General features: G+C 50.2%; 1 protein-coding gene across 32 annotated transcripts in view; it reads right to left on the bottom strand.

Moving 5' to 3' along the window:
• The window catches only part of LOC149370499 (uncharacterized), a 586,025-nt gene extending 573,704 nt beyond the window's left edge, over positions 1-12,321 (bottom strand). For 17 of the 32 annotated variants that reach the window (XM_089561750.1, XM_089561766.1, XM_089561742.1 and 14 more), the window contains exon 1: positions 11,640-12,321. The gene's annotated coding sequence lies outside the window, so the exon portion shown is untranslated. The remainder of the gene's footprint in view (positions 1-11,639) is intronic. The other 15 variants (XM_089561866.1, XM_089561845.1, XM_089561894.1 and 12 more) reach the window with 2 other exon arrangements.
• Positions 12,322-14,256: the final 1,935 nt, after the last annotated feature.

Genomic DNA, 14,256 nt, shown 5'->3' with positions numbered 1-14,256 from the left:
ACCAGTGAGTCACCTCGCCGGTTACTTAAGAAGGAACGGGATGGCACAGCAACTGGAAAGCGTGCCGCCCGTTGTCCATGTGCGTTAAATGACGACTGGGGCGCCCGCCGTGGTATCAGAGACCAGTGGTGGCACGTCAATTGTGGCAGCTCCCTGCACAATCCACACACAGCTCTCTAAGCGAGAGTGCGTTGACTTATGCGTACTGCGCTCCGTCGCATTAACTGATCTTGCTCTCGTTGTGGGACAGTACTTGCATCGCCCTGCTATCTACTGCAAGGAGCTTTTGAGTATCACAAACTGAAAGAATGTTCAAAGAAAAAAAAGCCGCGTTATTAATTAAGTGTAAGAGAATTTATATTTGTGATTCACGATAAGTAAATGCGTGCCCGGTACTTTAAATGGACACTGAGGTGAAATAGAAGTTGGCCTGTCTTGATACGGTAACGCGTCTTAATCGCAACTCTCGCTCAAAACGGAGCTCGCATAAGCTAGAAAACAAAAAAAAAGCGAAATACAGGTGGCGCCATCGCCGGCCGATTTCGCAAGTACACTGCTTGCGTCAACGGCAATTTTACGCTCGGATTTCGGAGGCTGAACTACACCGCCATTCACTTCAAGAAAACGGCGACCCGTTCTTTTGGGTAAAGACGTCACGAGTTTGAGTCAGCTGGTGGGAAGACTTTTAAAATCCAATTTTGTTGTCTATAAATGCGTCTCTAGCTTTCAGAAAAAACGTCAACATGGCCATAGACAGCCAAAAAAAAATTAAGTTTCTACTGCGAGAAATAATTGTAACGAATTGTCCTTAGCGTCTATTTAAGGGGAAAAAAAGCGCTGTCGGAAGTGGACAGAAATGAAAGGCGACCTCTTTGGCACCTCTCCATAACGGGAGAGATGCCAAAGATGCTAGCTAGCAACTAGATGACGCCAGAACCGCTACTACACGTCAGCAAGCCTGAGTGACGCACGAAAGAGGGAGAAAAGCGGTACCAAAGGCACCAACGAAGGCAGGAAAAACGAGCGCACTTCAACGAGGCCTACAGCCCGAGATGGTGGACGCACCAAGGCAACCGCTATCGACGCCGTCCGCTGCCCCGCTAATCGCAGCAGCCGGAGAATGAGGAAAGGGCGTGCGCGGATGCCTGTCGCAAGGACAACATCCGACAGAGGAAAATGTCGATCATCAAGCGTCCTAAGACCCTACGCCACCCGCCCTTGCGCATTGCCAGTACCTCCAACAACAAACTAGAGGTCAAAATGTAAGGGCCCCGCCGCGGTGGCTCCGTGGTTGCGGCGCTCGGCTGCTGACCCGAAAGACGCGGGTTCGATCCCGGCCGCGGCGGCTCAATTTCAATAAAGGCGAAATTCTAGAGGCCCGTGTACTGTTCGACGTCAGTGTACGTTAAAGAACCCCAGTTGGTCGAAATTTCCGGAGCCCTTCACTACGGCGTCCCTCATAGCCTGAGTCACTTTGGGACTTTAAACCCCAACAAACCAATAAACCAAAATGTAAGGGCCGTGGCCTTAACTTAGAGCGTAACAGGGGGCCACCGAAGCGCTATCTATATGCTAATTAGGAGCCATAGATTTGAGCTACCGTCTACAGGGGAAGTGAGGACGTGTCTTTGCTTTTACTGGTAGCGACGAACCAATGACTTGTGGCCATAGCTTTGACAACCCTGTGTTTTCTTTTTTTCATGTAGTAGGCCCGCACCGCAGTAAGTAATGACACAGTGCCAATTTTATGATCAGGCATGCATTCCTGTCTGTAAAACAGGGGGACGCGCAAAATTTGCAAGCTTTTCCCCACAAGCTCCAAGTATGGCATCCTCCGGTAAAACTACTAAAAGGAATCTCAACCTCTTCCACTAAGCGAAACTGGGACTGCGGCCATTGAGGTCCGCAGAGACGTCACGAAGCGTAAAGGCAATGCTCAATTTTGTTTTGTGAATGGAAGAAGTTTGGCGGCAGAAGAACGTCTAGCAGCGGCGAGTTTCAATGCCGGCAAGCAGTGAAAAGCGTGAGTCCTTTATCGCCCCTTCCTTCTCGCCCTCTTCGTCTGCTGGTATCGACTGCGCACGATCGACACTTTGTTTACTTTATGCGTGATAAGGTACTCGAGAGAGGGCGCAACGATTGCCCCCGTCCGAGGTTTATCGTCGGCCGGCGTCCATGCCAGCCTCCGGCGGCGGCGGCCTGGTGTCGTCTTCTGCCAGCAAAGGGCCCAGTGCAACCTTATCCCATCTGCCGGGTGATACGGCCGACCCGCCGAAGCCACTCTCGCGGGCTTGGCACGGCGCCTCGGCGTAGGTCTCGCTGATGACGTCCCAAAAGAATTAAATGCGGCGCTGCGTAGCCCCGGGAGCCCGCATTTCGTTCTTGCTTATCCGTTTGATATTTTGCGAGCCGTCGCGCGCCGACGTGACACACAGAAGAAAAGGACAAACGTTCTAGAAAAACAAGATTGAGAGCTGGAAGCTTGCCCGCGACTTCCGGGGAAAGCCCGCACAATACGCAGCGCTAATAACGTATACAATGGTTTACACTCCCACCTCACAATTAAGCGCACAAAAGCGTACAGAAATACAAAAGTGGGGCTACAATCCAATGGAAGTCATTCGCCGCTTACGTGTGTCATCCATCAAATCATTAGCATACCTTAACTTTTGTACATCCTAAACTAAAATACGCTTCAGCAATATGGGATCCTCACCAGTCTAATCTCTCCTTAACCATATAAAAAATAGAAAATCGTGCTATCCGTTTTATTTATTCCGATTATTCATACTATACTAGTGTGTGTGCTTTAAAATCTAGAGCAAAATTACCCAACCTTGAAACGCGACGAAATATTTCTCGATTATGCTTCTTTCACATGTTTTATCATTCACCTCTATAGGAGAGTAAGTCGCATCATCTGCTCATCGTTTCTCCATTATCGCCGTATTAGTCATCATAACGCCGACTAAGCCTAACCGCAAACTAGCGCATATTCCCGATCTTCTTCCTCATGTCCTCCTGGGACTGGAATGATTTGTAACAGGACGCCATGAATCATATCAACGCCATCAATTTTGAGAACGCTACCATAACCCTCGTTGTTAAACTCCCACGCCCATTGCTCACCTAATGCCCCATACCAGTGGTCTTTGAAGTATCAAAATAATAAAAAAAAAAGAAATTGAAAGCTAGGAAGGCGAACCTCGGTTACAAGTGGAGAGTTAGCGGCGCCCCATTTTTATCAGCCGGACGAGCGCAGTCTTAACTTTCGGCAGCCTCGCAGCTCGAACGTTCTGCGAAAGAGGAGCACAAGAACCCCTTCCGCTTCGACGAGCGACTCTCACGAAGGACACCGGAAACGGACGGACGGCACGCGCCATAAGTGAGTATCTCGAGCTCGCAGCCTCCGCAGCCACGACGCGCGAGCGTCACTTGGGAGGGAGACCGACTCTACACGTGTAATCACTGGAGCGCGGACGACAAAACCTACACAGCGTTCAGCGCGCTTTGCAGAAGAACTTGGGGGACACTTAATTTCACCTGGTTCCTTCTTTCTGAAACATCTACACGCTTGTTGCAATCACATACAGCTTGATTACACATCAGTATTAAATGGTAACGCAATGTAGTGACCATAATGAACCCAAAGTCCCTGTAATGCAATTCGCCTACAGTACGTGAAGAGTTGCTTGCACAATGCCTCCATTTACCTACCTGAACGAAAGTTCTTCAGCTATAAAGAGGTATGTCGTGCCCAGCTCCTGACCTAAACGGCAGCGGGTCGATTGCGCTCGACCCATTTTTTTGTTGCGAAAGCAACACTACGCGAGTCGCCGAGCCATTTCGCGGAGCCGAGGCAAGGCCATAATGCGCATGCGCGAGGAGCGGTGACGTCACACGGCGCACAGCTGGCGCGCCACCGCCGTCGCTGCGCTGGTGACTCAGAGGTGCCGCCGACGCCGCTGCCGCGCGCTCTCCATCGCCTCTCTCTCTCTCTCCTGATTGCTTTCGCAATCCTCCAGGTTTAACAAGAGCTAAACCAGTGCCATTCTTTTTTTCAGAGAATCTGGATTTCTATTTCTCTACCTTCGCGGCCAATCAGGGTTTTCCAGTCACGCCAACGCCGGGTTTTCCGCCGAACGGGAAATTTAACGCTATCAGGTTGAAACTACGCCTCGCTTTTCTACTAAGTTTCTAGGTACTATTATTTCCGCTCAGCACGCGACTATACTATAGAGACTGCGTTACCTCCTGATAGGCTGAGCCTTCGCCGCTGTGTGTCACGTGGAGTATGATCGACAGGCGATTTCTACGCGAAATAACCATCACCGTAATCAATGAGGTTAAGCTCACTGAGCGACGCAAGACTTAATCCCAGCTTATCTGAATCCCTTGGTAGCCTTCATCCCGTTGGTGTACCCGTTCTGTAAGCACTAAAGACAACGTTTCTATTCTCAGCATTATACTTACTCCCGAATTCTATTTTGTCCCCTTGATTTCGAATAACTAACTAGAATCAGTTCTCTCATCTAATACCCCTGTCAAGCGCGCAAGTTCACTGCGTTTACGGGGAGCGTCACTCGCTATAAGTGTACTCTGCCGACGCTTAACAGCGCAAATGGAGTATCACTCGCACAGGAGCGCGCTCTGTTGGAGTCCGTTCATGGAACAGACTTCGGTGGTCGAGAGCATAGCCTCGCCGGCAGCAGTTTCAAAGAAACCGAATGTACTGTGTAAAAACAACACTCATATGTTTATTCTGCTTGTTGTAACACAGCTTCTATTTTAAAGAAAACGTTAGGAATGCCCGGGTTCGAACACGGCTGCAGGGGCTTTGTTTCTACGAAGGCGAAACTCAAGGGGGGCCTGTTTTCTGTGCGATGTCCGTGCACGATCTCCGGGTGGTCGAAGTTATTTCGGAGCCCTCCACTAAGTCACATCTTTCTATCTTTCACTCCCACCTTCCTCCCTTCGCTTACGGCACGGTCGAGGTGTCCACCAACAAGTGAGAGAGTTACCGCGCCATTTCCTTAAAAAAAAAAATAACACTAAAGACAGCAATAACCGAAACAAGCCAACAAAAAGAAACGAGGTGAGATGCAGCTCCTCTGTACGCCGCCAGCTTGTTCGTTGTCAGATTTCTAGATATGCTGAGGACTCGTCTTGCATGGTCCTGCGCGGCTTGCAACACTTTAATATTTCCTTCCGTTAGAAATTGTTCAACTTGGCTTTTATTTGAGTTACGCGCCGAAAAAAAAAATGATTTTCCGAAGGTTTTGCTTTATCAACTACTTTTAAAAGCTCACTCTCGCTGTCTGTCGATCGCCACTTCTGTTCCTCAGAGATATTCCGCTTCCCTGTTTAGCATCGCGTAGCCTAAAGTATCACTCAGGGTGCCAAACCGCACTCCCCATAAGCGCATTTTGACAGGGGTATAAATTCCTATCTGTAGCGTCCACTCAGTGGCTTTGCCTTTCAGCTGCCGAGCCCAAGGTAGAGAAATCGAATCCATGTTTCAGCGGAAGCGAGGGCAAACGCAAAAGACGCCCGTGTGTGACGCGATGTCAGAGCACGCAAAAAAAAAAACCCAGGTAGTCAAGATCAATCCGGAGACCTCCACTGCGGCGCCCCTCATAGCCTACGTGTAGTATCGGAAAGTTGAAGCCAAGATAAGAGAACAGCTACTATGCTACTCTTATTTTCCCCTAACCGCTGTCATTTTTATCGCTTCACTTCCCTTACTCTATCTTCAACCTTTCCTTGCTCGAACTTGGATCATTTCGTTACTCTTGATTTCTGGGCTCCCATCGGTGAAAATCACTCAAGGCGGCAATTTATTTCTGCCGCTGCCTTGCCGCTTACCTTCAAAGGATCAATTCTACCTTGTGTGACGAACATTTTCAGCTAGTTTCCAGATTCGGCCTGGCGACGATGCGAATAATGCATCGAGCAGCCGGCTGAAGAATCCTCTATATAAACTCGGGGACAACTTTCTGTGGCTGTGCAGTGGTAGCTACGAGCCTGAGACGCCGGCTTCCACAAGCGCACTGTTCGCACGCACGCTCGAGTTAAAGAGGCCTGTGAGCAAGCGGCGCGCACCCGTAGGTTCAACTGCCACAGAAAGCTGTCCCCGAGAATAGTTTCCAGTTCCATGAGCAGCAAGTCATCTCGAGTGAATTCGAATGAACATCTGCGCATGCTGGACGATACCTGACGAGGCAGCCTTCCAGACCAACCAAAAACTTTAGCGACCATAGTATTTTACTGTTGGCACGTTTATAAGCACCTGCTTTGCTTGGACAGGGAGAGCATTGTGGAACCCATATTGACGACTGAGCATTCCGCAGTCATTTCGGCCACGTGAAATTCCGCTCGATCCTCACCACCGAATGCCCAAGCGAAACAGCACTCAACTCGGAATGAAGAAAAGTCAGTGCAGTAAGGAAAATTCTCTTCGCATCTTACTGATTCATGCCGTTTTACTTCCTTGTGTTTTGTCGTTTGCGCGCGGTCAGGTGCGTGCGCGTGGGTTTAGCACTTCGCTTGGACGCAATGCTCTTAAAGAGAAGGAAAGAAGGAGAGAGAGAGAAGGAAGAGTCGGCGTGCGTACGTTTGTCCACACGTCAGTGTGCAGCGGAATTGCGGAACTACACTATGTACGGCCGGGCGCTGGAAAAGCGGGGAGCCAGCTTACCGCCGAGCACTGAAAACGAAGAAGCAGGGGCTCGGTGCGTGGCAGATGTCAGGTCAGCCGACGTGAGTTACACTTCGTACGCGACGTGTCGGTCGTTTGTCTTCAACTGCACAAGCGTGCTTCCATTGTAGATGCTCAGATAGAAGCGCTTCGTGTGCAGAGCCTCTGCTCTTGCCGAGATGCTCTTCGGTGCCAGAGCGCACTACAGCAGGTTGCGAAGTTGTCCTCCGCATGGTGAGAAAGTACGTCGAACGTCCGAATAAATATGAAGAGTTAAAGGCCGGCAAACAAGCCATCTCTTCCCCCGTATGTAACAGCTGTCACCAGTGAAGCTTTCTGTCTTCTCTCGTGCGGAACCCACCGACATATTGCGTGTCTATGTAGTGCGGCGGCCAAAAAAAAAAAAAAAAAGCACTTCAAGGTGAGACAAGTTCAAAAGAGCAAAAACCAAACATTGGCTCGCAAGTCCTCGGTGAATTGCCCCGCTGGTGACTTGTGGAGTGGCCATTACTTTCCGATCGGTTTCACGCCTCCAACATTCGACGCTCACAGGGATAAAGTCCAGATGATCCAGACTGCACTGGACTTATGCACACTATTGAATTCGTATCCTGTTGTTTCGCCGCAAATACTTGGCGCGTATCGGTGAGGACAACGAGCAAGCAATTCTACAACGCTCAGGGCTGTAGTCACGATATCAAAGGTGCCCTTCCCCGTCTTTCATCCTCCCCCCTCCGCCTAAACAACCTGCCCACCTAGCTGGGAAATTTTCCATTGAAGAACCACAGTGACCCCCCCCCCCCCCCCCCCACCTTTGTTTTATGTCTGAATAAAGCTCTATAGAATTTGACACGTGACGCGATGTTGAACTCCTATTGTTGTAAAGTAATCCGGTTTCCTCTACAACGTCGTGAAATAGCAACCCGGAGACTGCCGTTTAGTCGCGTTAAAATCAACGAATTTCCGTGACGCATAAGGCTTCGCTCTAACTCTGGCGCTTATCAATTCATCGTTATCATTCGAACACCTACGCTATCGCTTTCACGCACGCATCGCTATCTAAACGAAATGGGGCGTAGAGGAAAACAATGCGGCGGTGAGCGAGCGCGTCACCTTCTCTCCAGAGGGGAGCGCTATACGTGTGACCGGGAGTCCAAAGCATAAACGCGTTCACGCCCCACAAGCGCATAGAGACGGTGCGCGCAATATTGCAGCGAGATTGTATTTTTGTGTCACTTTTCATCTGTAAGAACTTAACTTAGGCCGCGAGGCACCTTGTTTGGACCCCTTCGGTTCAGTGTGACGCTGAGCACAAATTAAAGTTTCCTTGTATGGACAGACGACGGCGTTCTAACAAAAAAGATATCACCCTCACCGACAACACAGCTTATGGAAGCTACAAAAGTAAAAAAGAGAAAACGACACACAGGTGTCGCCATCACCGGCCGATTTCGCAAGTAAAATGCGTACGTCGACACAGATTTCTGGACGTGGATCTCAGAGGCTATGGTACATCGCCATTCAATTCAAAGCGGTAGCGATGAGTCATGCTTGGCGCAGACGCCACGAGTTTGAATCGAGCGGCGAGTAATTTTTAACGCAATAGCGTCGAAGAACCTGCGTTACAGGAGAGCCGGGGTCGTCGTCGCTGATCGTGAGCGAAAAACCTACGAAAAATTCCCAAAGAAGCAACCTCGGTGGCGGGTAAATTAATGATCGGTCGCGATAGGTGGCCACCTGTGGCCGCCTGTGATATCGCGCACCGGAATCTTTCCGCACGAACGTTGCGGCATTTCGCGCTCGTCGAAATGCTGCCCGGAATCCGAGCTATACTAGTGCCGGCGACAGAACGCCGCAGCTACACATTCATTTCGCGGGGTCGAGAAATTAATGCGCGAAGCTGGCTCTCTACGACCTTTCCGAACGCTCGGGAATTGTGAAAAGCTGCCTTCGGCAGCTTTAGCCAAACGCCTGTCACTTCTGCTCAATGTGATCATTTATTTTCATTTTAATTGTCGTATAGTCCTCTGTGATTCCCGGCGGGCCTATCCGCATCGCTGTGCCCTCCGCTACGCAGCTGGTAGCGGAGAGTTATTGACAGAAAGCACTCTGCAAATGCATTCAAACCAGTCCGCTGCGCATTGAAAAGTACGCATAAAAATAAATGTTCCAGAGATAAAAAAAAACAAAATGTTCAATTCATCACTCAGTGTTTGAAACTCGAGTGGTGTTAGCAGATGCGGTCGCTGGATTGCAAGAACTTGTGGGGGGGATAATAGTTTCCTCTCGAAATTGTGACCTTTTAAAAGCGATGCGAAACATGGGCTGTCGACACCTACTATGTTTGGTTTGGTTTTACGGGGCTTAACGTCCTAAAGCGGCTAAGGCCAAGGAACACCGTAGCAGAGGGCTCGTGATAATTTGGTTGGTTGGTTTTGTTTGGTTTTGTGGGGTTTAACGTCCCAAAGCGACTAAGGCTTTGAGAGACGCCGTAGTGAAGGGCTCCGGAAATTTCGACCACCTGGGGTTCTTTAATGTGCACTGACATCGCACAGCACACGGGCCTCTGGAATTTCACCTCCATCGAAATGCGACCGCCGCGGCCGGGATCGAATCCGCGTCTTTCGGGCCAGCAGCCGAGCACCATAGCCACTGAGCCACCGCGGCGGCGGTGATAATTTCGACCACCGGGTGTTCTGTTAAGTGCACTGACATCGCACAGCAAATGGTCCACTAGCATTTCGTCCCCTTCGCAATGCGACCGGGATCGAACCCCGGAGGTGCATAGGAGAATGTTTTTTTAATTTGTGGTCGTCATCAATGGGAGAATAATACTGTGATCAATCTGTCGCTTAAAGACAATTAATTATAGAGCCGAAGAAAAAACAACTATGCCTCCGGCGGGATGCGAACCCACGACCTCTGAATTTCGCGTCTGGTTGAGCTATGGCTCTCCAATATTCTTCTTTCGGGGATATTTATGTTTTGCGTGTAAACGAATCTTGAGAGGCCTCCCTTCCATATATATATATATATATCCACCGATTTCTGCCGGATAATGGAACACATGTTATATCGGCTCAGAATTAGACTTCTTTCAGCGGTGGTGAGGATGGGAGAGGTGTCGGCGCCCAGCTTACTACACTGAATGTATACTGCCCCGCATCGGGACCCTTGGGGTATCAATAAAAATAAAATAAATAAATAAAACTTTCGAGTGCCATCCTCATTTTTCTGCGGGGAAAGCGATGAAGCCGAAAGGTGGACGCAGCCGCCTGCGGAAATGTTTCCCCTCCGGCCCCCCCCCCCCCCCCCCCCCCGGTACACAGCATGCGCGCCGTGGAAAGCATCACTGAGACCACCTGTCCGCATTCTGCTGACATAAAAACGCACAGAGCGCAGGCTGAGCAACAGAACGGAAAAGCAGACCGCCATGATAACAGGATGCCGCGATATGTCCCGTATTGCGGGTCCTGAGGGTTGTGTGACAGCGCGCTATTTATACGTGTACACATGCGCGCATTGATCGTTTCCTGCGCGCTCCATAAAAACGGCGATATTATTTAAACGCCGGCTCAGAGCGACTCTAGTTGTTATTATTTCCGTCACAGCTGTTCCTACAGTGTATCCCTCGTTGCCGGCGACGACTTTTACGTCTTCCCGTACTCCAACTTTGATGCGAGGCTGAATACGAAGGCGACCAGTCCCGCCGCGGTATTTCAGTGGTAACGATGTTCTGCTTCTATTCACGGGTTCAATTCACGGCCGTGGTAGCCGAATTATGACGGATGAGAAATGCAAACAAGGCTCGTGCAGTGAAATTAATCCCGATACCTATTCTATATAGCGCATCTTCAGTCGTTTCTTGGATTATGACACGTCATAGTCCGCCCGTTATGAATTATTACCACACTGGAATGCGAAATAGTTTAGAGCGATAAGTCGCTGCCTCGCTCTGTATACCTGCAAAGCTGGATCACCGCACATTGTCACGAATTCTTTGCCACTGTGGGAAGCGGCGCTTTACAGAAACGATAAATAGTCGGGACGCGCGCTTGCGAGCTGTTGACATTGCATTATGACAGGTGTGAACGGGAGGATCGCGCCGCAGAAACTGACTCCTGCGGTGTCATGCGCCCGTTACTATTAATGCTCCAATCGCGGGCTGAGGGCGAGCCGGTGGACTCCGCCTGATATATTTCGCACCAGCCTTAGCACGTTACGTCGGCATTAGTGTTACTAATTACTGGTTCTTTCGCTATACATCAGCTCAAATAGCTCAACAAGTTCTCACCATAGTTGGCGCGTACATTCTCTGGCGTAAGAGCGAGTAGTAAATTTAAAGCAAAGATGCTGTCAAGGACGAAAAACAAACAAGAGCAAAATGTGAGAACGCCTATGGGTAAAAAAAATATTAACGGGGCATCAACTAAAAGCACTGCTCGTAAGAACAGAGCCAAAGGCTGCCAGTGAGGCTTGAACAGCTTGCCTTTTTTTTTTCATTGCCTTGTTCTCGGCTAGTGCGGGCACATATATAATCTGCAGCGTGTTTGCGTCGCGCGCGCATTCTTTCTTTTTTTCGTTTGCGTAGCTACGACGCGCGATGTTTACTACCCATTCCGCCGGCGCATACATCATTGTCGAACATGGCATGTTGAAAATAAATAGGAGTACGGGGAAGAATGCAGGGTTGCCTCCAGGCACAAGTTTAACAAGGCCGCTTGGGCAGCCTCGGCGTGTAATGAAGAGGATCTGCGTGGAAGAAAGCTTCGCGTGTAACGGACCGCGCCCGCTTGCTCCGACAAGGAATGCCCATTAGGTCGAGGGCGTGATCAGAGACCGAGGCTATTATCGTGAGGGGCCAGATTCGGCCGCCGTATCCCAGAGATCCTGTTAGTGCAACTAAATTCAGGGCGCGCGTCGACAGCGGTGCCTCACTCACCGGAAAGAAGCCCGCAGCGGGTGAACTTGGGGAAGCCTCAAAGAAACGCCTCGCTGTCCACAAGTACGTCCCAGAGACGCCCCTTCTTGCGGACAGCGATGTCGAGCACAGAACACAGAGCTGGGCCGGGCACGTAATCCAAAAGGGATGGAAAGTCGAGGCTGACGAAGCACCGGACGTTCACTGAAGATCACGCATCCGTGCTGTTTTACCGAGCTCCTCTGGGCAACGCGCACAAACCACACTCACACACACACACAAACGAAAAAAAAAGTAAACACTGACGCGCGCGCACACGGGCTCCTAAATGTAGAGCAGAATGAATTCACTCGGCACCGCGAACGCGCCAACTCTCCGGAAGCACAAACACAACAGAAAAGTGAACGGCGTAACCGAAACAATAGCACACGGTCAGCAGTGCAGGCAGAAACCGGACGGGCGCAAAAAGTTGAACGGACGAACAAGAAAGAAAGCCCGCTTGCCAGAGGAACGTCGTTTGCCGGTCCTCCGATGCCAGAGAGAGGGGGGAGTGCGCTCACGGGAGAAGACGCGCCAGAGTCGCGAAGCTACCGCACTGCGCGCGCAATCCGGGATCACTGGCGGCACAGGTATGAACGGGAGAGCGCGGCGACCAGCCGGCACACCAACGTATGCGGCCGCCGACGACGCTGGTTGGCTGCGCGCAGCGACGACACGGCCGGGGCTGAACAGGTGGCGGGGACGGAGGAGGACGCGGGGAAAACGGGAGAGCGGCGGGCACCGGCCCCACAATAGAGCGCCGGCTGAATGACCTACCGCCATCTGGCGGGGCGCACTCGAACTGAGCCCCACAAGCGTCTCTCCTCCGCCGTTTCAATTTATCCGCCCATCTTCTCCGCTCGGAACGTCTTGTTTGGCCTTGTTCCCACCTTCCTCCGAATCCCGCTCGCATCCGAGCCAAGAGTAGAATCATTGTGTCATTGTGTCGGCGCGGGGTGGTGAGCGCTGCAACGGATGCGGCTCCCAGGCGTTTCCACTCTTGAGCGCAGCGGGCGTTTCCCCTCGTAGATCGAGAGGGTCTTCGTTTTCTTTATTCGGTTGGGAAAGGAAGTCACGTTTTTATTTTTTTAGTTCATCTACCCCCACTTCATCGCCCACCTGTTCAGTACCTTACCGCGAGGGCTGCAAGACGGGGCTGCGTCAATAGCACGAGAAAGCAGAATTCTGCGCGCAGTATGGTGCACTACCTAGGCGGCCAACGCGTTCCCGGGAACGTTACTTGGGATCGCGCTAGTGGTTCATTCTGCAGAAGCGTCCGAAAAGGAACAAATGCGAACTGAAGACGGCGCAATTAAAACACACTGTCGAGCGTAAAAAGATGCGCTGAGATGACACTCATTGGGAGTGTCGGCGTTCGGTATACGTTCGCGACTCCTGACTAAAATGTTGGTGAGCGGGAGGTACACACACAATAGGCATCACCCCCCCCCCCCCCCCCCTCTCCGGAAAAAGAACGCAACATTTCAGACAACATTTTATATAAACTTGTACGTTTCTAGGTTCTAATCCGCTTGAATGTACTCGCCATTTCCTGCAGTGAACTCAAGAAAACATTTTTCATACTGTCAAAAAGCATGCCTTAAGTCTGTCTCGTTTTAATGTCTGTTAATTCCTTCTTTTCGATTGGCCTTGTCTTTATCGGCAGGGCATTGCTGTCTGAAGCCGTTTGCCACGCGCGGAAATGCAGCAGTTGACTGGAGGAACATCGGTTTATGTGCGCGAAGATTACGCCGTTTGATTAGAGACAGCTGCACACACAGTGCAGTGATGACAGGCGCGTTTTCCTGGTGGACAAACAGCCATATTGCTGGGATGTCTTTTTCTTTTATTTTTTTTTTGTAATTCATGACAGCAGCTAATTTAAACATTGGCGCTCAGGAACAGCTATTCTTTTCAGAGTTATTCTCTTATCACAAAGCAGACATTCTTTTTGTTTCTAGGTTTGACTTCACCTTTGCGCTCTTTTTTTTTTGGTAATGGTTATGTGGTACTCGTTAGCTGAATTGCTGTTTGGTTTTTGGGTCGGAAATTGGAACGGTGGCACCAATAGTCACTGATATTTTTTTTTTTAGGTTTTGGGGGGGGAGGGGGGCGGTGTTGAAGAAGGTCACAAAATCAGACTTTAACGCCTCTTTGTAGGCAAGGCAGGCAAACGATTGTCCAAGCATGAGGAAGCAAGCCACTGTTCTCTACTAAACATTTCTGGCAAGCAGTCCACGACGCATCAGTCAACTCCAGAAATTCACCAATAAACCAACGGAGACTGTCAAATGGCTTGACAAACTCTAACCACAGTTTTTTCACTTCGACCGGTCGAAAGGCGCTAGCTACGAAGTGGCCATCAGTCGAAAAATATATGCACGTATAAAGCGCGAAAACCAATCTCGAGCTTGGGCTTCAGGTGTGCTTTCATTCGCTACAGAGGGGTGTTTTATAGAAAGGGCTTGTGTATTACAGTGACATGCGTAATTTTCATTTAAACAAGTATTTCACCTCCTGCTCATTTGCCGGTTAGCCACTTGTGTACTCCCGGTGAATTCTTAAACAGTATCCCCAAGCATCGAACAAGCGCATAACA

Source organism: Amblyomma mixtum, chromosome 1, assembly GCF_055824585.1.
Source record: "Amblyomma mixtum isolate Tamu chromosome 1, ASM5582458v1, whole genome shotgun sequence".
NCBI lineage: Eukaryota > Metazoa > Arthropoda > Arachnida > Ixodida > Ixodidae > Amblyomma > Amblyomma mixtum.
This window is presented reverse-complemented; position numbering and strand designations above follow the sequence as displayed.